This window comes from Panthera pardus, unplaced genomic scaffold, assembly GCF_024362965.1.
Source record: "Panthera pardus isolate Hobbes unplaced genomic scaffold, ASM2436296v1 HiC_scaffold_22, whole genome shotgun sequence".
Taxonomy (NCBI): Eukaryota; Metazoa; Chordata; class Mammalia; order Carnivora; family Felidae; genus Panthera; species Panthera pardus.
The window spans coordinates 33,733,225-33,760,067 of NW_026526788.1; the positions used below are offsets into that span (position 1 = coordinate 33,733,225).

The window sequence follows — 26,843 nt, forward strand, 5'->3', positions numbered from 1 at the left end:
AAAACTAGGGAAATTTTTAATTTAATAAAAAGCTAAATCTTTAAAAACACTGAGAAGATTAAGTGAAGTCTATATACTAAATGGAGAGATCCCCAGCCCCCTTCTGCCTCTCAGCACCAAAGCACTGGTAGTCAGACTTCAAACTCCTCAGGCAGGAAACTGGAGGACTTCCATCTGGGAAAACTGACCAGCCCCGAAGAATGCCTATAAATACAAACATCTGATGGTACCTCAAAGCGGGAGGGGGGGGGAGGGGCATGGGGTAGCTTAAAGGAAGTAGATAATCTAGGGAATACAAGAAAATTTAAAAACCTAAAATGTATTTCTCAGAGAGTTATGATTTTGCATCTCTAAAACAAGAAATATAAAGTTCAATGAAAGATTTGAAAGACAAATTTAAGGAAATCTCCCAAAAAATAAAATACAAATACAGAGAAATAGAAAAGATAATAGAATAAAAATCAGAGAATCAATTCAGGCTTTCTAGAAAAAGAGAAAAATATCCAAGAAAAAGTACAAAAAATAGCCAGATTTTAAGATAAGTTAAAGCCCCTAGCACAATGAAGTTAAAAATCCACACTAAAGGCACTAAATTGTAAAACACTAAGAATAAAGAGAAAATTCTGTAAGTTTCTCGAGAGTAAGAAAAAAAAAGGTAACATACAAAGGAATGAAATCAGAATGGCATCAGGTTGCACAGCAATGTAAATGTACTTAATGCCACAGAACTATACACTTAAAAATTATTAAAATGAGGGGTGCCTGGGTGGCTCAGTCAGTTAAGTATCTGACTTCTGCTCAGGTCATGATCTCACGGCTTGTGGGTTCCAGCCCTGAGTCTCAGAACCTGGAGCCTGTTCAGATTCTGTGTCTCCCTCTTGCTCTGCCCCTCCCCCTCTCACACTCTGTCTCTCTTTCAAAAAAAAAAAATTTTTTTTTAAACATGGTTAAAATGATAAGCTTTATGCTATGTATATTTAGCAACAACAACAACAAAAAGGTGTGTTTTTTTTTAGGTTTATTTATTTTTGAGAGAGAAAGCATGAGGGGGAGAGGGGCAGACAGAGAGGGAGACAGAGAATCCCAATCAGGCTCTGCACTGTCAGCACAGAGCTGGACGTGGGGTCTGAACACATGAACCGTGAGATCATGACCTGAGCCAAAGCCAAACCTTTAACCAACTGAGCCATACAGGCACCCCCCAAAAAGGTTTTCTTTAAAAAGAATGATAGAACACTTCAGTGGTCAGATCCCAATTCCTTGATAAGAATTAGGGCATATAAAAACACTACATTTTGGGGGGCACCTGGGTGGCTCAGTCGGTTGGTTAAGCATCTGACTTCAGCTCAGGTCATGATCTCACTGCTCACGGGTTTGAGTGTCGTGTCAGGCTCTGTGCTGACAGCTCAGAGCTTTGGATTCTGTGTCTCCCTCTCTGTCTCTCCCCTCCCCTACTCACTCTTTCTCTCTCAAAAATAGATATCAAAAAAATTTTTTTAACACATTTTCTATTCTGAAGTAAATGTATTATGTGTTGCAAATGCCCAATCTGTTTTACTAGAAATCATACACTTTTATTTATTTGCTAATAAACTACCATTTATATAAAAATAAAATAAAAAGAATATTAGACTGTTCACAGGCAACAAAGGAATAGCAATACCTTTAAAATAATGAGAAAATGGGGGAGCCTGGATGGCTCAGTCAGTTAAGCGTCCAACTTCGGCTCAGGTCATGATCTCGCATTTCGTGATTTTTAGCCCCCTGTCGGGCTCTGGACTGACAGCTCAGAAGCTAGAGCCTGCTTTGGATTCTGTGTCTCCTTCTGTCTGCCCCTCTCCTGCTCACACTCTCTCTCTCTCTCAAAAATAAATAAACATTAAAAAAAATTTTAATAATACAATAAAATAATGAGAAAATAATTTCCAACAGAAAATTCTATTCCCAAATAGAGTATTATTTAATACTGAGGGTAAAATAAAAATATTCTCATATATGCAAGTTTTCAAACAATTTAATTCCTGTGAATGTTAACTCTCAGAAAGCTTCTAGAGGATGTGTTACACCAAAATGAGGGAGTAAACCAAGAAAGAAAATGACATGTAATTCAGGAAACAGAATTCCCAGGATGACTGTGAAAGGAAATCTCAGGGTGAGAATTGTAAAGCAGGCCTACCTAACAACTAACCCATGCTGGAGTGGAATATAGAATATACAGAATATACAAAGTAGGCCTCTAAGAGTTAAAAAAAAAATTGATAAATTATCTATTGGATTTTAATCAATGGGGCAGAGTTTTATGGTCCTGGCTGACAATCTGGGAATGATATAGTAATCTGAATTTTAAAAACTGAGCAATTAAAACAAGACAATTATTATGCCTATGGAAAGTCAAAAGTTGTATAAGATGATTATAATCATTGTACATTATATAGCTCAAGTTCAATATTTGTGTAAGATAAAAAATAATTACTTAACCCCCCCCAAATTACATAGCCATATTGAGAATATAAGGGAAAAGACATATATGCATTTAAAACAATCAAAAGCTCATCTTCTATAGCACTTCACTTCATATATATTAAATATTTTAAAAAATTTTTTTAATGTTTTTATTGATTTTTGAGACAGAGAAAGACAGAGCATGAGCAGGGGAGGAGCAGAGAGAGAGGGAGACACAGAATCTGAAGTAGGATCCAGGCTCTGCACTGTCAGCACAGAGCCTGATGTGGGGCTCGAACTCACAGACTGTGAGATCATGACCTAAGCTGAAGTCGGACACTTAACCAACTGAGCCACCCAGGCGCCCTATTAAATATTTTTTAAAAGCAAGTGATATAACTTTACTATTAGAAATATTTAAGACAGGGGTGCCTGAGTGGCTCATTTGGTTAAGCTCAGGTCTTGATCTCAGGGTCATGAGTTGAAGCACCGCATTGGGCTCCATGCTGTGTGTGGAGCCTACTTAAAAATATATAGATATATGTTAAGACATAAAAGTATAGTTTCCTCTAGGGGTGGGATAACTGCTTTATTTCCTTCTAAGCATATAATACTATCTGAACTTTTGAAACTATGCACATGTATTACCTTGATAAAAATAAGATAGAGTTCCTTGTAGGGAGGAGAAGGAAAGGAGCTTTGGCTTTATCTGAAATGTTTTATTTCTTTTTTTTTTTTTTAATTTTTTTTTTTTAACATTTATTTATTTGTGAGACAGAGAGAGACAGAGCATGAACAGGGGAGGGTCAGAGAGGGAGACACAGAATCGGAAATAGGCTCCAGGCTCTGAGCTGTCAGCACAGAGCCCGACGTAGGGCTCGAACTCACGGACTGTGAGATCATGACCTGAGTCGAAGTCAGACGCTTAACCAACTGAGCCACCCAGGCGCCCCTGAAATGTTTTATTTCTAAGAGAGAGGGTTAATAGTGGTTAATTCTGAGTGGTAAGATTATGGGTGTTTTATTATTTTTTGCAGTTTTAAAACTTATCAACACTTCCATCCCCAAGTCCCAACAGTTTCCTATACCATTTATGGTTCTGTCTGCCTTCCTTGGAATACTTTTTGTCAGTGTCTACTTAAATAAATATACAAATAGCAGAAAAATATATTAGAACCAATACTTTTGTGTCCTGGATAAGCTTCTGGTAAAACAGTTGGAGGTGTTTTTAGCAGTGACATTGCATAGTCAGTTCCTGTTATATTATTGATTAACCAAAATTCCCAGATATCTTCCATATTAACTACTACAATCAGCTCTTCCTTATCCTGTTCTTGTGCATTTGAGGTTTTGAATTTAAACATAGGGATTATCTCTGTTAAATTTAACTTCAGTTTGGGCCCATGATTTCATCCTATAGATATAATTTTTAAGGTTTTATTCATCATCTGTCATATTAACCGTAGCTTTGCAATACTTACATATCTGATTAACATGTTTGTTTTTTGTTTGTTTTAATTTTTACTCTATCCAAGGCCCAAAGATAATCCACCAGAGACTTTCCTGGTGAAGCCAAGAATCTAAATGGGTACAGTTATTCAATCTTCTACACATTTAATTAATCAACCAAACCATATTTTACCACATATCAGTATCAAATATATCATGAAAAACTGTGAAACTGTGTGTCAAATGCTTAAGTGACTGAGGTACCCAGGCACTCCCCTTTTTTTTTAATAATTTTATTTGAGGGGCACCTGAGTGGCTTAGTCAGTTAAGCGTCCGACTTCAGCTCAGGTCATGATTTCATAGTTCATGAGTTCAAGCCCTGCATCAGGCTCAGAGCCTGGAGCTTGCCTTGGATTCTATGTCTCCTTCTCTCTCTCTGCCCCTCCCCAGCTCGTGCTCTGTCTCTCTCTCTCAAAAATAAATAAACATTGAAAAAAAATTTTAATAAAAATAAAGTTTATTTTATTTTTGAGAGATCTTTTTGTTTAATACCCCATATCATCTGTTTAATCATTTATAATTGAATTTTTCCAGGATTTCACATCCATTTTACAGCTTTCCAACTACCTTCCTCTTTTTGGATATCAGAACATAGGTCTCTCTTTGGTTTTTATGATTTCTTAAAATTAACAACAGTGGCTCTGACATCATCAGTCAATTTCAGCACTCTGAAATTCGATTGAGCCAGAAGATTTAAATTCATTTTAAAATGTTCACTCTTGGGGCACCTGGGTGGCCCAGTCTGTTAAGTGCAGTACTTCTTGATTTCAGCTCAGGTCATGATCTCACAGTTCGTGAGTTTGAGCCCACATGGGGCTCCGTACTAGCCTGTTTGGGATTTTCTCTCTCCCTCCCTCTCTCTGCCCCTCCCCCTGCTCTCTCTCTTTCTCTCTCAAAATAATTTTTTTAATTAAAAAAATAAATAAAATGTTCACTCTCAATATCCTGGGCTTCAGTTTCTAGTTGACAACTTGCTTCATACTTTCTAGTTTGAAAACTATCATCCTCATTACCTATATTAATCTATATAGAACTTATTTTTTGAAAGAACTTTACAATATCTCAAAATCCTATAAATAGGTTAGATAGAAATTAATATGCTATTCTCCTGTTTTATGCATAAGGAAACTGAAGCACAGAGAAATTATTTGCCCAAGGTCAAAGAGCTACTACAATGAACCAAAACCTCCTATCACAGTACAGGGCTCTTTTCATTAAGGCTATGTGGATTTCTAATAAACTACTTAAGATTCACATAAAATTTCTTGCTTAAAAATTGATTTTTTGATTAGGGTTTGACAGGGGTTAAAGAAGGGGTGGTGCAAAAGAAGTGGATGCAGCTATGAAAAGGGCAACATGCTGGATACTGTGCTGATTGTATCAATGTCAATATCCTGGTTGTGATTATTGCACTATAATTTTGCGAGATGTTGCCATTCCAGGAAACTGGCTAAAGAGTATATCAGATCTCTCAATTCCACATGACCTAGAATTATCTCAAAATTAAAATTTTAATAAAAAGTAATAAAAAATGGATCTTTCTTTTTAAAACCAATTTCATTTTAAAGAGACTTGAAGTGAATAGTTTTGATAAATTAAAACAGAATAGAATCATGCATAGGTCTCTGAAAGCCAGCACAATAGATTTCAAAAGTAGGATAAATTCCATCAACTAACGCTTAAAAAAATCTGTAAAGATTCCTGGAAATTAAAAAGGGAGCCCCCAGAAGTCTTAAGTCCCAGAGCAACAAAATCAAACAAGACAGATAAAAAACAAATTATTAAGTCACTTCAAAAAGAATCCTTAAAGTTAGCACCACCAAATCTTTCAGCAACCCACCACACACTTTACTGCAATCCTCAACTTAGAGAAAGACTGAGTGTCCATGTGTGTCACCTTCAACCTGATATTCACAGCCACATGTTTCAGAAGACTCCCAAATCACTTCTATTTTTTTGCTACTCACAAAGTGCCTGAAGCTTCAACCATTTCCTGCTTCTGGCAGCTGCAGGACTTGCAATTAGGAAAACATTCACTCAGCGTCTAGAGCAGGTCTGGTTAGAAGGATGAGCTCATCCCTTGATGCGCACCTGATCCTCAGGAAGCCGCTCCTCCTCCAGCAAACAGGTCTTTGTATGTTTAAAGTGACACCCACAACCTGTGCAACCACTGGGCCAGAGTCAGAACAAGTCCTTCCTTATACACGCCTGGTGCCATGGAAGCATTTCCTGCTCTAGCCACTTCACACAGCCACAAAGTTCAGGCAGCAGTGGCAGCAGCAGCAGCTACTACTTGCTGTTCCTATTATGGCCTCACCAGAGAAGTATTTCATTTTCAGCTACAGTGGAGGTCAGGTCCTTCACTGTTACCCTGTGAGTATTGAGCTGTTTGTTTCAACAGGTCCTTGCCCAGAATCAGACCTTAACAGAATTACCTGGGGGTTGGTTGGTTGGTTGGTTGGTTTTTCAGAATTTACAACTCATTTTCCAGAACCAGGAATTGTAATGCTTCTACACCTCTCTTATTGTTTGTCCTGTCTACAAGTCTCAATTAACCAAAGCAGCTAAATGCACTATATGCAATTAGAGTTAAATGCTGGAAGTCTGCTAGTTTCACTACTTTTAAGAAAACATTTACTCTGCCATAGCTGTCTATTTATTGGTAAAGTGCATAACAATCCTAACCCAAAAGATATGTAGACATCATTTCAAAATAATATGTTGGTACTAAATGTCTTTAGTCAGAAGTGCCTGGGTACCATACAGTCACTCAACAAATTATTTCTGTGCACTTTTATGTACAACTATCTCTAATGGGCGCTGAACTGGGCTTTCAACTTAAAAAAAAAAAAATCTAAAACATATCCTTTCCCACCTTAGCCTTCCACAGGACTTCTACAGTATTTTTACTTCTTCCATGATAAGCTTCTAATACTAATAGGCTGACCAAGGGGTTTAAACTACTTAGAGAAATATCAAATTAATTAGTGGTTACCTTTGAGAGATGGCAAGGGACTTGCAATCAAGAAGGGGAAAGCCAACGGGCTTAAAATAATTTAGCAATGTTTAATTTGCTGGATGGTGGATACAACGATACTTATTGTATTATTCTTCTAAAATATCTTTTTTTTTTTTTTTTTTTTTTATTTATTTTTGGGACAGAGACAGAGCATGAACGGGGGAGGGGCAGAGAGAGAGGGAGACACAGAATCGGAAACAGGCTCCAGGCTCCGAGCCATCAGCCCAGAGCCTGACGCGGGGCTCGAACTCACAGACCGCGAGATCGTGACCTGGCTGAAGTCGGACGCTTAACCGACTGCGCCACCCAGGCGCCCCTAAAATATCTTAAATAGGGGCAGCTGGGTGACTCAGTCAGTTAAGTGTCAGACTCTTGATTTCAGCTCAGGTCATGATCTCACAGGTCATGGGTTCAAGCCCCACGTCAGGCTCTGGAGCCTGCTTGGGATTCTTTCTCCCTCTCTCTCTCTGAACCTCCCCACTGCTATAAATGAATGAATGAATGAATGAATGAATGAATGAATGAATATTTTAAAATAATAAAGAAATAAAAATAAATATATTAAATAAAATTTTAAAACAAAAAGAGGACTTCTATTCATCAAATGACACAATGAACAAAGTGAAAAGGCAAACCACAAATGGGAGAAAGTATTTGCAAATAATTCATCTGATAAGGCATTAATATCCAGAATTAACAAAGAACTCCTACAACTTTACAAAAACGGATTTAAAAGTGAACAAAGGACAGGAACAGAATTTCTCCAAGAAGATATACAAAAGGTCAATAAGCCCTTGAAAAGATGCTCAATGTCAGGGGTCATTAAGGAAATGCAAATCAAAACCACAATGAGATTCTATCTCTCACCCATTAGGATGGCAACTATCAAAATACAGAAAGAAAAACAATGATGGTGTGGAGAAATTGGAACTCTTGTGCCCTGCTGGTGGGAATATAAAATGGTGCAATCACTATAGAAAATGGTATGGCAATTCCTCAAAAAAATTAAAAACAGAATTATATGATCCAGCAATTCCATTTCTGGATATATATCCAAAAGAACTGAAAACGGAGTCTCAAAGAGATCATTATACACCCATGTTCATAGCAGCATTATTCATAATAGCCAAAAGATGGAAACAACCCAAGAGAATGGATAAGCAAAATGTAGTATATGCACATACAATGTAATTTATTTACCTTTAAAAAGGAAGGAAACTCTGACACATAGATGAACCTTGAGGACATTATGCTAAGTGAAATAAGGCATGCACAAAAGGACAAATACTTCATGATTCCATTTCTAGGAGGTAGCTAGAATAGTAAAATTCAGAGACAGAAAGTAGAATGGTGATTGCCAAGGACTGAAGGGAGGGAGAAGTGGGGGGATGGGGAGTTGTTTAATAGGTACAGAGTTTTAATTTTGCAAGATGAAGAGTTCTAGAAATTGGTTGCACAAAAATGAATGTATTTAAAAATAACAAATTGTATAATTAAAAATGGTTAAGGTGGTAGGGGCGCCTGGGTGGTTCAAGTGGATTAAGCATTCAACTCTTGATTGCAGCTCAGGTCATGATTCCAGGGTCGGAGGATCAAGCAAGCCTTTATAGGGATTGGGATTCTGCTTGGGATTCTCTCTCCTGATCACTCTGCCCCTCCCCCACTTGTGCTTGCTCTTTCTCAAAATAAATAAACATTGAAAAAAAAAAAGATCTTATCCTGAACAATATAAAGTACTGAGTGAGAAAAAATCTAAATACAAATTCAAACAGTCTGCTGCTTTTCTCCTCTTTGAAAAATTGATTCAAGCTTTTTTAGTGATATTTGTTGAAAAAACTAATGTGCCATAGGCAATAGACAAATTAATTACTCTGGTTTTATATAACTGAAAAACCTAATATATTTGGGGCACTAATATATTCCTAGAGATGGAAGTAGAAAGTAAATATCACTAAGTTTGCTGAAAAAAAGAACACATGGCCTAAAGAACAGTCTCCAAACACTAAGGATGGTAGCTTAGAAATAAAATAGTTATTATTTGTCATATTCTAGATGTAGTTTGAAATCTGCATTAAATTGTATTAGCTCCATTCCTGGGGCTTATTTACAATGGATGGAGAGAAGAAAACTATAGTTAAAAAACTAAGATGTAATTCTTCATAGGAAGAAATGTGCCTTATGGGGTTGTTATCAGGATTAAATGGGTTATAGCATGTAAAGTGTTGAGCATAGTGGTTGGCACATGGTATTGCTCAACCAAAGTTATTCAAACTTTCTCTATTTTCTCATGTCCCTATTTTTTCCCCTTAAACCAACATAATCAAAATTAGTTTGACTGTCTTTAACGCAAACATGAACAATATCTGTAATAACTTTTTACAGTTCACAAAGTATTTTTATAATCAGTATCATTAAATACGTAAAACAGTTCAAGGAAGAAAGAAATGAAAATCTGAGTGCCTACAACATGATAGGTACTGTGCTAAGAATGGACATCTATTATCTCAATTTGTTCAGGTAGGTTATTGTTATCCTAATTTCACAGATAAGGAAACTGAAATTTAGAAAAATTTAGCAATTTGCCTCAAATTCCTAGAGTAGTATTAAATAGAAGGGCTGAGATTTGAAATCTTTCTGGCTCCAAAGCTCATACTCCTACCAACTAAAAAGATCTTAAGCCCCCCCAAAAAAATAAATAAATAAATAAAATAAAAATAAATAAATAAATAAATAAAAAGATCTTAAGCCCAATGAGAGGTAATTTATTCTTCTCTCGTTCAATTATTCATTCATTTATTCATTATTCACTCATTATTCCTTTCTTCAATAAAAACAATTCAGTGGTGCCACGCACACTGTACTAAGCTCGGGATATAAAAATGAATAAAACAGCCTATGCCCTCATAGCCTAGAGGGTGTATGTGTCTGAGGACAGGGAAGGATAAATGAAAACAAATCAACCACAATACAAATGACTAAAGATCAATTACAGTAGTATAAGCTGAATGCAATTGAAACATGGAGGGTAAATGCCAGCTTTGGGAATGTGGAAAAGCAATGCAAAAGAAATACCATTTCAATTGAAATTTTTAAAATATGTAGCTACAACCTGATACAACATCTACACAAAAACCTTACAGCTAAGTGGGGCACCTGGGTGGCTCAGTCAGTTGAGTGTCCAACTCTTGATTTCAGCTCAGGTCATGATCGTAGTGTCCTTGGATCAAGCCCCATTGTTGGGTTCTGCACTGAGCATGAAGCCTGTTTGGGATTATCCCTCTCTCTCCTTCTGCCCCTCTCCCCTGCCTGTGCTCTCTCTCTCTCTAAAATAAAACAAAATTAAAAAAAAAAACAAACCCACCTTATAGCTAACATCACACTTAAAAGTGAAATACTAAATACTTTACCCCTAAGATTGGGAACTAATAAGTAAGGGTGTTTGCTCTCATTACACTTATTTAACACCATATTGGAAATTCTAGGCACTACAATAAGGCAAGAGAAATAAAATACATACAGATTGGAAAGGGAGAAATAAAACTATCTCTATTTGCAAATGACATGACTGTCTATGTGAAAAATCCCAAGGAATCTACAAAAAAATTCCTAAAAGTAATAACAAGGTTGCAGGATATAAGATCAACACACAAAACTCAATCACATTTCTATATATTAACAATAAACACCCAGAAACCAAAATTAAAAACACACTACCAGGGTGCCTGGGTGGCTAAGTCGGTTAAGCATCCAACTTCAGCTCAGGTCATGATCTCATGGTTTGTTAATTCAAGCCCGGCATCCAGCTCTGTGCTGACAGCTCAGAGCCTGGAGCCTGCTTAGGATTCTGTGTCTCCTTCTGTCTCTGCCCCTCCCCCACTTGTGCTCTGTCTCTGTCTCTCAGAAATAAATAAATGTAAAAAAAACAAAAACAAAAACAAAAAAAACCTCACTACCATTTATAATCATGCCAAAGAAAACTAAATACCTAAGTGTACATTTATCAAAACATGTACAGAGTCTATATGCCGAAAATTATAAAATGCTGATGAAAACTATCAAAGAAGACCTAAAACAGAGAGGATTGTTTATGGATTGGAAAACTCAATATCATAAAAATGTCAATTCTCCCCCAATTAATCTGTAAGGTTTTTTTTTTTTTTCCAACGTTTTTTATTTATTTTTGGGACAGAGAGAGACAGAGCATGAACGGGGGAGGGGCAGAGAGAGAGGGAGACACAGAATCGGAAACAGGCTCCAGGCTCCGAGCCATCAGCCCAGAGCCTGACGCAGGGCCCGAACTCACAGACCGCGAGATCGTGACCTGGCTGAAGTCGGACGCTTAACCGACTGCGCCACCCAGGCGCCCCTTAAATTTTTTTTTTTTCAACGTTTTTTATTTATTTTTGGGACAGTATAAGTTTAATGCAGTTCCTATCAAACTCCCAGCAAAGCTTTTTGTAGACATAGACAAGCTTATTCTAAACTTTACATGAAAAGGTGCAGACTCTAGAACTGCTAAAATAATCTTGACAAAGAGTAAGTAGAAGGAATTACTCTACCCAAATATTAAGGCTTACTACATAGCTACAATAATAAAAGCAGTATGATATTGGCATAAGGATAAACACATACATTAATGGAACATATAGAAAACCCAAATCAGATCTACATAAATATTCTTAACTGATTTTTGACAAAACTGCACAAAGCAATGTAATGGAGAAAGGAAACCCTTTTCAACAGTGCTAGAGCAACTGGGTATCCACAGGCAAAGAAATGGGCTCAACCTAAACTTCACACATTATATTAAAAAAAAATTTTTTTACTGTTTTTTAAAGTAGGCTCCATGCCCAGTGTGGGGCTTGAACCCATGACTCTGAGATCAAGAGTCACATCAAGAGTCTACCAACTGTGCCAGCCAGGCGCCCCTTTTCTTTTCTTTTTTTTTCTTTTTTTTACCTTGTATAAAAATTAAGCCAAATGATCATGGACTTAAATATAAAATACAAAACTGTAAAACTTTTAAGAAAAAAGTACAAAAAAATCTTTGTTATCTAGAGTTAGGCCAAGTTCTTAGGCTTGACACCAAAAGCACGAGTCACAAGGAAAAAAACTGATAAATTAGATCTCACCAAAATTAAAAACTTTTGTTCTATAAAAGCCTAGGTGAAAGGATGAAAAAACAAGCTACAAACTAGAAGAAAACATTTGCAAACCACGTATTCAACAAACGACTAGTATCTAAGCTATACAAAGGTCTTTCAGAACTCAACAGTAAAATATCAAACAAGCCAGTTAGAAAATGGGCACAAGATACGAAGAGACATTTCGACAAAAAGGATATACAAATAGCAAATAAGCACATGAGAAGATGTTCAATATTATAAGCCATTAGGGAAATGCAAATCAAAACCACAATGCAGTATTATGGCACATTTCTCAGAATGGCTAATATAAAAAGTAGTGACAACACCAAATGCTGGTGAGGGTGCATAGAAAATGGATTACTGATACATCGCTGATGGGAATGTAAAATTTACTTTAGTGCTAGTCTGGAAAACAGTTTGACGGGTTCTTTAAAAACTACATATGCAACTACCATACAATCCAGCAATTATATTCCTGAACATTCCTGAGAAATGAAAATGTATATTCATATAAAATTTGTACACAAACGTTCATAGCAGCTTTATTTGTTTTTGTTGTTGATGATGTTGTTTTCATAGCAGTTTTATTTGTAATAGCCCAAAACTAGAATCAGCCCAGATGTCCTTCAACAGGTGAAAGTTTAAACAAATGATGGTATAAATATCCATATCATGGAATAGTACTCAGCAATAAAAAGGAACAAACTACTGATACATGCAACAACTTGAGTGAATCTCCAGGAAATCATGCTTAGTGAAAAAAAGGAAAAAAAGAAAAAGAAAATCCCAAAAGGTTACATATCGTATGATTCCATTTACATAACATTTTTGAAGTAAGAGAATTTTAGAAAGGAAGAACAGATTAGTGGTTGCCAGGGATGGGGTGGGGTTGCCTATAGAGCAACACTAGAGATCCTTGTGGTTTTGAAACTGTTGAGTATGTTGACTACAGTAATGGATACATGAAACTGCACATCTAAAAAAATTACACAGAATACACACACAAACACACACACACACACACACACAATGAGTAAAACTGTAAAACTACAGAAATCTGAATTAGATCAGTGGTGCTTATCAATACCAATACCCTGGTTGCAACTTTATACTGTACTTCTGCTAAATTTATGTTCCTATTTGGGGAAACTGAGAAAAATATACAGAGATCTCTCTGTATTATTTCTTGCAACTGCAAGTGAATCTACAATTATCTCAATAAAAAATCAATTAAACAATATGTGGGTGGGGCACTTGGTTGGTTCAGTCAGTAGAGCATGTGGCTCTTGATCTCGGGGTTACGAATTCGAGCCCTAGTTGGGTGTAAAGATTATAAATAAAATAAAGTAAAATAAAAAAAATAAAAAATAAAATAAAATAAAATAAAATAAAATAAAATAAAATAAAATAAAATAAAATAAAATAAAATGTGAGTATAAGTAACTTACCTAGGATCATACAGAAAGTGAGCTGACATTCAAACCTAGTCTTGGGGTGCCTGGGTGGCTCAGTTGGTTAAGCATATGACATGTGATTTGGGCTCAGGTCATGATCTCAGGGTGGTGAAATCAGCTCAGAGCTGCACATGGAGGCTGTTTACGATTCTTTCTCCCTCTTCCTCTGCCCTTCCCCTGCTTGCACGAGCTCACTTAGGTGAGCTCGCGCTCTCTCTCTCTCTCTCTCTCTCTCTCAAAAAACAACAAACAATAAAAACCTAGTTTTGACACTTAGCTTTATATCTTCACTCAGGAAAATAGTAACAAATAACTTTAGGTAAATTACTCCCCCCCCCAAAAAAAAATAAACAAAAAAGCAATTACTGGGGCACCTTGATGGCTCAGCTGAGTGTCCAACTCTTGATTTTGGCTCAGGTCATGAACTCATGGTTGTGAGATCAAGCCTCAGGTCAGTACAACCTGCTTGGGATTCTCTCTCCTCCTCCCCCACTCATGCATGCTCGCTCACTCTCAAAATAAATAAACTTAAAAAAAAAAGAGCAATTACTATTGCTTAAAATATTCTTACTTTATGTAACAAAGGAACTGTATTATTATATGGCTTAGCTGTGAACAATATTTATAAAGCCATAATGTAAACAATGAATATTGACGTATTAGTTTTCTATTCTGTGGTAAAAACAACACAAACATTTTATCTTAGACTTCTGTAGATTAAGTCTCATATACTTTCACTGGACTAAAATCACAGTGGTGCTAAGGCTGGGCTCCCTTCTAGAGGTTCTAGGGGAGAATCTTTTTCCTTGTCTTTTCTAGCTTCTAAAGGATGCCTGCATGCCTCTGCTCAAGGTTTTCTTTCCTCCATCTGCAAACCAGCAAGAGAGACTGAGTCCTTCTCATATAGCACCTATTCTGTCTTTCTCATCCACTTTTAACAATCCTATTAATTACACTGACCCCAACTCGATAATCCAGGGTAACCTCCCTACTTTAAAACCAGCTGATTAGCAACCTTAATTCCAAATGCAACCTTAACTCTCTTTTGCCATGTAAGGGAACATACTTACAGGTCCTGATGATTAGGATGAGACATTTGTGGTGGGTGTGGGGGTATTAGTTTGCTTACCACAACTGATTTAACCAAAAACTATATTATACCTGCATTGTGAGAAAAAGTGTATGTGTATACATGCAGAGCAGGAGAAGGTGTAATAGAAAATAGCAGTTTAGCAATTTAAGCATATCATTCAGAAATATATATGAAGGTAAAAAATGAAAAAAAAAAAAAAAGGCCAACATTTAAAGCACTAAAAAACAAGAATCAGGGGTAGGTAAGGAACAAGAATCAGGGGGTAGGCTGGGGTGGCTGGGTTGGTTAAGTGTCTGACCCTTGATTTTGGCTCAGGTCATGATCTCACAGTTCTTGAGTTTGAGCCCCATGTTGGGCTCTATGCTAACAGTGTGGAGCCTGCTTGAGATTCTCTCCCCCCATCTCTCTCTCTCTGCCCCTCCCCCACCTCCATTCCCTCTCAAAATAAATAAATAAATAAGCAAACAAACAAAATGACAACAAAAAAAAAGAATCAGGGTTAGGTAAGGAACACTAGGGCAGAAGAAAGATATTTTTCCTTATAAGCCTTAAAGTAGTATTTCACTCTAAAATGTACATGGATTACTATGACTTGATTTTATTTTTTAATGGCTTCCAATTTGCATGGCTTTATCTCAGCCAAATCAGTCGCATAATATTAGTAATGTCCTTGGGCACTGCTCAGCAATAGCTGAGCAAAGCACTTTGAGCAAACTGTAGGAAAAAGAACAACTTGAACCAAAAACTATGGAATTTATCCTGACTTATGTCTTTCAGCACTCTGAGCAAAAAAACCTAGAAAATTCCTAATTTCCTGGAAAGTACCTGTGACCTAGAGAGGAAGGAGACTGCTTCTAATACTTAGGAACTAGAGTCTGAACAAGGTAAGTGTCACAGGTTCAAATAGTTGGTCTACCTTGATCAATGCTACCACAAATAAATTTTGTTCAGTGTATTAGTTCCGGGTGAAAAGTGACATGGGCAAAGTCAGGATGACAAGAAAGATTTTGACTTGTTTAGGGAATAGAAAGTAGCTTAGATTGGCTGAAAGGATAAGATAGAGGGAATCTAACTGGAAATAAAGTAAGAATCACAGGTCAGTATTTGATAATTAATGGAAGACCACTGAACACTGTTGAACAGCAAAGTGACAAAGAGCAAAGTATACTTTTTCACTGAGTTTTCAAAAGTGGTTGGTATTCAGTGAAGTTCAAGGAAAGTATTATCAGAACAGTGAAGCTCAAGGAAAGTATTATCAGAACCAATCCATATCTAGGACTGTGGTAGGACACTTGAGGCTCTCAGGTAGAAAATGCAAGGAGGCACTCATTCTCAGGGTCAATCAAGTGACCATACACTTGCAAAAATTTGAATGCGTCCTTAAATTTTCCACTTGCACAACCCTTAGTATCCTTATTTTGTGGGCAAAGTACCACATTCGCCTCAACTATAATAGCCAAAAAGTGGAAACAACCCCAAATGTCTATCAGCTGGTGAACAGATAAATAAAATGTGTTATACTCATACAGTAGAATAAGGAATATTTTTCAGCCACAAAAAGGAATGAAATACTGATACATGCCACAACATGGATAAACCTTGAAAATATGCTGAGTGAAAAAAGCTAGTCACAGAAGATCACATAATGATAACTTATGATTCCATTTGTATGTAATGTTCAGAATGGGTAAATCTATAGGGACAGAAGTAAATTAGTAAGAGTTGCCAAGGGCTGGGGTTGTAGGTAGAAATGAGGAGTGATTGCTAATGGATATAGTTTCTTTTGGGGATGATAAAAATGTAATAAAACTGATTACACTGACAGTTGTACAACTATAAATATACTAAAAACTTTTAAATTACACGTTAAATGGGTGAATTATATACTTTGTGAATTATATCTCAATAAAACTGTTATTTTATTTTATTTTTTAAAGTTAATTTATTTATTTTGAGAGAGAGAGAGCAAGCGCAAGCAGGGGAGGGGCAAAGAGAGAGGGAGGGAGAGCAAATCCCAAGCAGGCTCTACACTGTCAGCACAGAGCTCAATTCGGGGCTCGAACTCACAAATGATGAGATCATGACCTGAGCCGAAATCAAGAGTCAGACACAACCAACTGAGCCACCCAGGTGCCCCTAAAACTGTTATTTTAAAAACAGGCATTTAGGTAACTATTGAAAGAAGAAATAAAAAAGATGAGAGTCACCATGAAGTAAGAACTTCAAATTGAATTTTAAAAACAAGTTATGTCTTTTCATGAATTTGTAGAATAGGCATAGGAAAGGCAACTGTAAATCAGACTTCTATAGATTGCCCAGTTAAAATAATGGCCAGAATTTCATTGAGATTTCCTACTCAAAATAACTTGTGATGTGGCAATTTGTGGTTTAAACATTGGTTAAAACATGAATAATATAAATGTGTATTTTCAATATCAGTAAATACTCTAAAAGTCAGAGGTGTCTAGAACTTACTTTTGTAATTACAAAGTTTCTTATTTCAATTCTGTGAAATAACTAGAGGTTTCCTTAGACCTGGTAGGCCCCAACTAAAATAACACTTCTTTGGGGTGCCTGAGTGGCTTAGTCGGTTGAGCATCCAACTTCGGCTCCGGTCATGATCTCACAGTCCGTGGGTTCAAGCCCCGCGTCAGGCTCTGTGCTGTCAGTTAGGAGCCTGGAGCCTGCTTCGAATTCTGTGTGTCTCTCTCTCTGCCCCTCCCCCACTCATGCTCTGTTTCTATCAAAAAATTAATAAACGTTGAAAAATGTTTAAATAAATAAACAAACAGACAGACAGACAGACAGACAGACAGACAGACACTGCTTTGGGGCACCTGGGTGGCTCAGTTGGTTAAGTATCCCACTCTTAATTTTGGCTCAGGTCACAATCTCATGGTAGTGAGATCGAACCCCATGTAGGTTCCACACTGAACATGGGACCTGCTTGGAATTCTCTCTCTCCCTCTGTTCTGTCCCTCCTCAGCTTGTTCTCTTTCTCTCTCTCTCTCTCTCTCTCTCTCTCTCTCTCTCTCTCTCAAAATAATGAAAGAAGGAAAGAAAGAAAGAAAGATAGATTCTGCCTCTCTCTGGGGTTTCCCAACACTGAAAGAACACATGGGAATTTCCAATTGTCTACAAACTCTTTTCTTGTCTTCACTGACCACGAGTAAAGATAAATAAAAGCTGAAAGAAACAGCAAAAAAAGATCAAGAAACTTATTTTCTTCTGGCACCATACAGCTTTGACTAGGGTCAACATTCAGGACAGGATGCACCACCAAAGGAAGTGGATCTGCACAGAAACAACAGCTGAGCCCAGGTCAGAAATGAGACAATGGCACACAAACAAAGAGAAAGTTCTGTTTCTATAGATAATGGATTTTTCTACAAGCCTGACTATGAAACTACTGTACTGTCTAAAAGATATCTATTTAGAAATTTCTTCTCACGAGAAAAAACTTTTTCTTCTGGGAATTTCAAATAAGTCATTGAATTCCTGCTGGCTTTATATTAAAAACCTACCTTTCATGTCACAAGAAAAAATGAACCTACATACCAGGTCAAAATACGACCAACAAAAATATTCCACAAGAGTCCAATATAGTCTTATCCTCAGGTTCTGTTTTCATTTCAAAACCCAAATGCTATTTGAAAAATATGCTTTGTAGAAAATGCTTCTTGCTTTCAACATGGTACAGGAAGGTACTTTGCTAAGAGAAAGTGCTTAAATACTGAAATATGGATTTCAGAAAAGTTCATTCATTGCACACCAACAACAGGGTTATATTTCCTATTTGCAAAAAGCTAAGTAATGAATATAATACCTTTTTTCTCAAAAGCCACTTGCCTATAGAGCACATTTTTATAGCCAAACAGAAAGAAATAAGAAAAACTCTAAAACAGTAACAGAAGATTAAAAACATTGTTGTATATCCTACAATCATATAAATATTGATGTTTGTGTCTGATATACATGAGAGAGAGAGAGAGAAAAAGTTCACAAATTTAGTATATGGCACTGTCCCCAAAACAAAAATAAAGAATTTGGATAGCCTTTTCTACAGATGTACTCCGTAGAAGAAAAAGGACTAAAAAGTGAACCTCAGAGGTGCTAGGTGCCTCAGTCAGTTAAACATCTGACTCTTGATTTCCACTCAGGTCACGATCTCACAGTTCGTGAGATTGAGCTCTACATGGTGCTCTGTGAGGACAGTGTGGGGCTTGCTTGGGATTCTCTCCCCCTTGCCCCGCCCCTCCCCTGCTCACTCTGTCTCTCTCAAAAAAAAAAAACATTTTAAAAAAAGTAAACCTCAAGGTGAATTCTACTTTCCCACTAATTCTCATTAAACATAAAAAATGTGTCCATATTTTTAATATCAATAGACAAACCTATAATTTTAGTGAAGATGTGATCAAGCTGGTGATTGGCTCAACATTAACCTGAACATTAGAATTTATCTTCAATATTATTTCTTCTGGGAACAATATTGTTTTTCTACAAGCTAAATGTTCCTTTTAGCACTTCACGTTATTTTCCCAGCTCCATACCCATACCATTCCTACTCATCCCAATGCTCAGCAATCTCTTCTATGTCTGGAAAATCCCTTAATACTCACAGCTCCCAGAATGTTATCCTTGTCAGCCTCTGCCTTCCCTTGCCTTTTCAATGATGCCTTTCACTTATAGGCACATCCAAACCTCAATAGGACAGTGAATTTATCAGCAGCTATCAACAATGGAAAGGGTCTGGAATGGGGTGGGGAGTTTCATGCGTGACCAGCAGTTCATGGATTCCCTACCTGCTATACTTAGCCATTTTGACATAACCTTTAAGGCAGACACCCTATCTTGGTATTCTTTTCAGTGCTATCCATTGGCATTTTATACACCGATGGAAATGTTCCATATCTGCACTGTCCAATATAATAGCCACATGTGACTATATGGCTCGTACAACTGAAGAGACGAATTTTTACCCTTATTTAATTTTTTAAATATTTTTTAGTGGCACCTGGGTGGCTCAGTCAGTTGAACGTCTGACTTCGGCTCAGGTCATGATTTCACAGCTCATGAGTTGGAGCCCTGCATCGGGCTCTGTGCTGACAGCTCAGAGCCTGGAGCCTGCTTCAGATTCTGTGTCTCCCTCTCTCTCTCTACCCCTCCCCCACTCATGCTCTGTCTCTCTCTCTCTCTCTCTCTCTCTCTCTCTCTTAAAAATAAATAAACATTCCAAAAAAAATTTTTTTAATATTTTTTAAATGTTTATTTAAAAACACTCAATAATCACTCTGAAAGTAAACGGACAAAATGCTCCAAACAAAAGACATAGGGTAAGGCACCTGGGTGGCTCAGTCATTAAGCATCTGACTATGGCTCAGGTCATGATCTCACAGTTCATGAGTTCAAGTCCCACATCAGGTGAGCTCGAGCTCCACTTCGGGTGAGCACAAGCCCCACTTTGGCTGAGCTCGAGACTTGCTTCTGGTGAGCTGAAGCCCTGCTTCAGGTGAACAAAAACCCTGTTTCAGGTGAACAGGAGCCCCACTTTGGGTGAGCCCCCCTTTCTCTTTCTCTCTCTCTACACCTCCTGGGATTCTCCTTTCTCTCTGCCCCTTGCTCACTTGTGCCCTTTCTCTCTCAAAAAAAAAAACAAAAAAAAACAAACAAAAAAAAAAAACCACACACACACATAGGGTATGTCAGAATGGATGGAAAAACAAGATCCATCTATACGCTGCCTACCAGAGACTAATTTTAGACCTAAAGACACCTATAGATTAAAAGTGAAAGGATGGAGAACCATCTATCACACTATGCTAACAGAGGTCAAAAGAAAGCCAAAGTAGCCATACTTGTATCAGACAAACTAGATTTTAAAACAAAGACTGTAAATGAGATGAAGAAGGGCATTATATCATAATTAAGGGATCTACCCATCAAGAAGATCTAACAATTATAGGGGTGCCTGGGTGGCTCAGTTGGCTAAGCATCCAACTTCGCCTCAGGTCATGATCTCACAGTGAAAGACTCACCCTCAATGGGGAAAAACTGAGAGCTTTCCCTCTAAGGTCAGGAACATGACAGGGATGTCCACTCTCACCATTGCTGTTCAACATAGTACTGGAAGTCCCAGCCTCAGCAATCAGACAACAAAACAAAATAAAAGGCATCCAAATTGCCAAAGGAGAAGACAAACTTAAACTCTTTGCAGATGACATAATACTCTACGTCAATAACCTGAAAGACTCCACCAAAAAACTGAACTATCAGCTAGAACTGATACGAGAATTCAGCAGTCACAAAATATAAAACTTAAACTCTTTGCAGATGACATAATACTCTACGTCAATAACCTGAAAGACTCCACCAAAAAACTGAACTATCAGCTAGAACTGATACGAGAATTCAGCAGTCACAAAATATAAAATCAATGTACAGAAATCAGTTGCATTTTTAAACACCAATATTGAGGGGCGCCTGGGTGGCGCAGTCGGTTAAGCGTCCGACTTCAGCCAGGTCACGATCTCGCGGTCCGTGAGTTCGAGCCCCGCGTCAGGCTCTGGGCTGATGGCTCGGAGCCTGGAGCCTGTTTCCGATTCTGTGTCTCCCTCTCTCTCTGCCCCTCCCCCGTTCATGCTCTGTCTCTCTCTGTCCCAAAAATAAATAAAAAACGTTGAAAAAAAAAAAATTTAAACAGCAATATTGAAGCAGCAGAAAGAGAAATCAAGGAATTTATCCCATTTACAATTGCACCAAAAACCATAAGATACCTAGGAATAAACCTAACTAAAGAGGCAAAAGATCTGTACACTGAAAATTATAGAAAGCTTATGAAAGAAATTGAAGAAGACAGAAAGATATGGAAAAACATTCCATGCTCTTGGATTGGAAGAACAAATACTGTTAAAATTTTGATACTACCCAAAAGCAATCTCTACATTCAATGCAATCCCTATCAAAATACCAGCATCCTTCACAGAGCTAGAACAAACAATCCTAAAATTTGTATGGAACCAGAAAAAGACCCCAGATAGCCAAAGTCATGTTCAAAAAGAAAATCAAAGCTGGAGGCATCACAAATCAGGACTTCAAGCTGTATTACAAAGCTGTAATCACCAAGACAGTATGGCACTAGGCACTAAAACAGAAACATAGATCAATGGAACAGAATAGAGAAGCCAGAAACGGACCCACAAATGTATGGCCAACTAATCTTTGAAAAAGCAAGAAAGAGTATCTAAGGGAAAAAAGACAATCTCTTCAGCAAATGGTGCTGGGAAAACTGGACCGCAACATGCAGAAGAATGACCCTAGACCACTTTCTTACACCATACACAAAAATAAATTCAAAATGGATGAAAGACCTAAATGTAAGACAGGAACCATCAAAATCCTACAGGAGAAAACAGGCAGCAACCTTTTGACCTTGGCTACAGCAACTTCTTCCTAGTTATGTCTCCAGAGGCAAGGGAAATAAAAACAAAAATAAACAATTGGGACCTCATGAAGATAAAAAGCTTCTGCACAAAAAGGAAATAATCAACAAAACTAAAGGCAACCAATGGAGTAGGAGAAGATATTTGCAAATGACATATTGGATAAAGGTTAGTATCCAAAATCTATAAAGAACTTCTCAAATTCAACATCCAAAAAACAAATAATCCAGTGAAGAAATGGGCAGAAGACATAAATAGACACTTTTCCAAAGAAGACATCCACATGGCTGACAGACACATGAAAAGATGCTCCCTATCACTCATCATCAGAAAAACACAAATCAAAACTATGATGAAATACCACCTCACACTGTCAGAATGGCTAAAATTAACAACTCAGCGAACAACAGATGTTGGTGAGGATGTAGAGAAACAGGAACCCTTTTGCACTGTTGGTGGGAATGCAAACTGGTGCAGCCACTCTGGAAAATAGTATGGAGGTTGCTCAAAAAATGAAAAATAGAATTACCCTACAACCCACCAATAGCACTACTAGGTATTTATCCAAAGAATACAAAAATGCTGATTCAAAGGGGCACATGTACCCCAATGTTTACAGCAGCACTATCAACAATAGCCAAATTATGGAAATAGCACAAAGGTCCATTGACTAATAAGTGGATACAGAAGATATGTAGTATGGGGCGCCTGAGTGGCTCAGTCAGGGGCGCCTGGGTGGCTCGGTCATCTGAGCATCTGATTCTCGATTTTGGCTCAGGTCACCATCTCACAATTCAAGTCCCGCGTCAGCCTCTACACTGGCAGCACAGAGCCTGGTTGGAATTCTTTCTCTCTCTCCCTCTCTCTCTCTGTCTCTCTCTCTCTCTCTGTCTGCCTCTCCCCTGCTTGCACTCTCTATAAACAAACACACATTTAAAAAAAAGATGAGATACACACACACACACACACACACACACACACACACACACATACAATGGAATACTACTTGACTTGGCAATCAAAAAGAATGAAATCTTGCCATTTGCAACAATGTGGATGGAACCAGAGTATATTACGCTAAGAGAAATAAGTCAAAGAAAGACAAATATCGTATGATTTCATTCATATGTAGAATTTAAGAAAACACAAAAGATGAACATAAGGGAAGAGAAGGAAAAATAAGATAAAAAGAGGGAGGGAGGCAAACCATAAGAGACTTTTAAAGACAGAACAAATTGAGGATTGCTGGAAGGGAGGTGAGTGAGAGGATGAGCTAATGATTGATGGGCATTAAGGAGGGCACTTGTTGGGATGAGCACTGGGTAAGTGATGAATCACTGGGTTTTACTCCTGAAACCAATAGTACACAGTATGTTAACTAACTTGAATTTAAATAAAGAAATATTTTTAAAATTTAAAAAAAAAATCTTTTTTAAAAAAGAAAAAGACAGATAGCCACCCAAACACCCTGTGAGCATAAAGATTTTAGTATATCAGGGAGCCTGGGTGGCTCAGTCAGTTAAGTATCCAACTCTTGATCTCTGTTGGGGTAATGATCTCACAGTTCATGAGATCAAGTCCTGTGTCAGGCTCTGCGCTGACAGCATGAAGCCTGCTTGGGATTTTCTCTCTATCTCTACCCTTACCCGCCTTTGCACACATGCACACTGTCTCCCTCTCAAAAATAAATAAATAGGGGCACCTGGGTGGCTCAGTCAGTTAAGCCTCCAACTTTAGCTCAGGTTGTGATCTTGCAGTTTGTGAGTTCGAGCCCTGCACTGGGTTCTGTGCTGACAGCTCAGAGCCTGGAGCCTGCTTCAGATTCTGTGTCTCCCTCTCTCTCTGCCCCTCTCCTGCTCACAATTTGTGTGTGTGTGTCTTTCTCTCTCAAAAATAAATAAATGGTAAATAAATAAACAAACATTAAAAAACATTTTATTATATCAATAGATACCATAGACAACGCAACACATTAGAGAAAATATGTGCTCTCTCTATATATAAATGTAAATATAAATGACTTTTTTAAAAAAGTGTATGCTTCCACATACATATAAAGAGTTCTTGTTAATCAAAAGGTAAAAGAAAAAGTTTTAAAAAAAAGTCAGGGGTGCCTGTGTGGTTCCAGTGGGTTAAGCCTCAGTCAATTTTGGCTCTGTTCATGATCTCACAGTTCATGGGATCATGGCCTGCATCAGGCTCTGCACGGACAGCATGGAGCCTGCTTAGGATTCTCTCTCTCCCTCTCTCTATGCCCCCACCCCACTCACACTCTCTCAAAATAAATAAATAAACTTAAAAAAAAAATAACAAAATTTAAAAAGTCACAGGATAGAATAAACAGTTTCACAGAAAGAAATAGTCAATAAAGAAATTAAAATATGCTCAAACTCACAAGTAACCTGAAAACTGCAAATTTTCTACCCATCATATTAGTAAAAATGTACAAGATTGATAATACCAAGTGTTGGCAAGTATGTAAGGATATAGGCACTTTCATAGAATCTGCTAGTGGAATGCATAATAGTACACAGACTCTATGAAAAGCAGATTGGCAGTATCTTTGAAAATATACATACCTTTCAAGCAATAATTATAGCCACTACTCTACAGGTATTCTAGAACATCAATCCAAGAGAAAGAATAAGGGATGTCATTTTGGTTGGTAAATGCAAAAATCTTGGACAACTTAAATGTCCATCAATAAAAAAAAAAAAAAAAGGTTAATTACAAAAAATCAAAAGGAAATACAATCAGCTGTTAAAAAGTGTATATTGACAGAATGAGATCTTATAGGCACATAGCTAAGTTTTAAAAAAGAGAAAGAGCTGCAAGGGTACCTGGGTGGCTCAGTCAGTTAACCATCTGACTTTTGGTTTCAGCTCAAGTCATAATCTCAGAGTTCAGGAAAGTGAGCCTTGTGTCAGGCTCTGTACTGACAGCAAGGACCCTGCTTGGGATTCTCCTCACCCTCTCTGCCCCTCCCTTACTCCCACTCACTCTCTCTCATAATAAATAAACTTTTAAAAAAGTGTTTTTAATTTAAAAATAAATAGGGGCACCTGGGTGGTTCAATCGCTTAAGCGTCCAACTTCGGCTCAGGTCATGCTCTCATAGTTTGTGAGTTGGACAAAGTCAGCTATGTGCTGATAGCTCACAGTCTGAAGCCTGCTTCAGATTCTGTGTCTCTGTCTCTTTCTGCCCCCCCCCCACTCTGTCTTTCTCTCTCAAAAATAAACATTTAAAAAAAATTGGGGGTGGGGGAATGCAAGCTGGTGCAGCCACTCTAGAAAACAGTATGGAGGTTCCTCAAAAAACTAAAAATAGAACTACCCTATGACCCAGCAATTACACTACTAGGTATTTATCCAAGGGATACAGGTGTGCTGTTTCGAAGGGACATTTGCATCCCAATGTTTATAGCAGCACTATCAACAATAGCCAAAGTATGGAAAGAGCCCAAATGTCCATCGATGGATGAATGGATAAAGAAGATGTGGTGTGTATATATATATATATATATATATATATATATATATATATATATATATATATATACAATCAAAAAGAATGAAATCTTGCCATTTGCAACTATGTGGATGGAACTGGAGGCTATTATGCTAAGTGAAATTAGTCAAAGAAAGACGAATATCATATGACTTCACTCATATGAGAACTTTAAGAGACAAAAAAGATGAACATAAGGGAAGGGAAACAAAAATCATATAAAAACAGGGAGAGGGACAAAACATAAGAGACTCTTAAATATGGAAAACAAACAGAGGGTTACTGGAGGGATTGTGGGAGGGGGGATGGGCTAAATGGGTAAAGGGCATTAAGGAATCTACTCCTGAAATCATTGTTGCACTATATGCTAATTTGGATGTAAATTAAAAAAATAAAATAAATAAAATTAAAATTACAAAAATTTTAATAAACAAATAAATAAAATCTTGGAGCATCTGGCTAGCTCAGTCATAAGAGCATGCTATTCTTGATCTTGGGGTTGTGAGTTTGAGCCCCACGCTGGGTGTAGTGATTACTTAAAAAATAAAATCTTTAAAAATTTTTTTTCAAGTCTTTTGAAGAAGAATAAACACTGAAGAGAAGAAAGAAAAATAAATATGGAAAAATGTTCAATTTCACAGGCAAAGAAATGGAAATTTAAAGTGAGATAGCACTTTTCACCTATCATGTAAACTGTTTTTAGTTTGTTCAATGTCTATTTACTATTGCTGATATAAGTGCTGGGAAATTAATACTTTTTCCCACACATCCCTGGAGGAGTATAAATGGACAGAACCTTTCCAAGAGGTATGTGTATAAAAGTAGAAGAAAAGATCTTCAGGCTCTCCTGTGGAGATTCAGAGTTAAAGAACACTTTTCGACCATTATCCTCTATACACATCGGTGGTTACTCTTTCAGTTTTCAACCCTCTGGGGCAGAAGTTCCATGCTCTGCCCTCAAGGCTCTTCCTCTCATTACACTCTTACTCTAAACCTTTCTTAGAAAAATGTCTCAATGCCTAAAAATAATTCACATAAAAAACATGGGCACCCAGCCCACTTAGTTAAAAGGTGTTAGAAAACAGAATCTTATTCACACCCACATGTTTGTGGAGCCTACAGATGAGGGACTGCTGCAGAAAGTCAACTCAATGAAAAATCTGACCTGACTCACCTTCAAATGTGTATGTATTTCTTAATAATATTAGGTATTACAACATAGTTGTATCCCTC

General features: G+C 37.4%; 1 protein-coding gene across 6 annotated transcripts in view; it reads right to left on the reverse strand.

The window, feature by feature from the left end:
- USP54 (ubiquitin specific peptidase 54) overlaps nt 1-26,843 on the reverse strand; it is a 133,864-nt gene that overhangs the window by 102,908 nt on the left and 4,113 nt on the right. Inside the window, exon 1 of one of the 6 annotated variants that reach the window (XM_053909553.1) lies at nt 5,919-6,012. The exons of the other annotated variants lie outside the window; for them this stretch is intronic. The gene's annotated coding sequence lies outside the window, so the exon portion shown is untranslated. Of the gene's footprint in view, nt 1-5,918; nt 6,013-26,843 lie in introns of those variants that run through there. 6 annotated transcript variants of the gene reach the window in all.